Below are 436 nucleotides of genomic sequence, written 5' to 3'. Positions count from 1 at the left end.
GGAACCAAAGAAAGTCAGGATCTGAGATTTTGATATCATAGATATTTTGTAAGAACTTTTATAAAAATTAAAACAATTTGGGAGTCTATGCCTATGTATATTATTTTAAATAATTTTAGAGGCAAAGCCAATTGATTTTTGCCCAAAACCGGTACTCATGAATCAAAGATACAAAAGCTAGATTCAAGAAAGAGTATGGCTTAGGGTTAGAGTGCAAGAACACTCTCGTTGGTGTTGATCATAAAGCAAAGATGAGTAAACTTAATAATGTAAATTGTAGTAAATGTAAAATGAGGTTGTTTGGTGAGTGGAGTATTATGCCCATTTCTAAAGATCTATGGGATACACTTCAAAAGGTGTTTGGAAATGTCTCCAACATCAGTAGTGTGTTTGAAGTCAAGAGGGCTATCAACAACTTGTGTCAAGAGGATACTGA

This window comes from Brassica oleracea, chromosome C4 (assembly GCF_000695525.1).
Source record: "Brassica oleracea var. oleracea cultivar TO1000 chromosome C4, BOL, whole genome shotgun sequence".
Taxonomy (NCBI): domain Eukaryota; kingdom Viridiplantae; phylum Streptophyta; class Magnoliopsida; order Brassicales; family Brassicaceae; genus Brassica; species Brassica oleracea.
Note: the sequence above shows the minus strand (reverse complement) of the source record.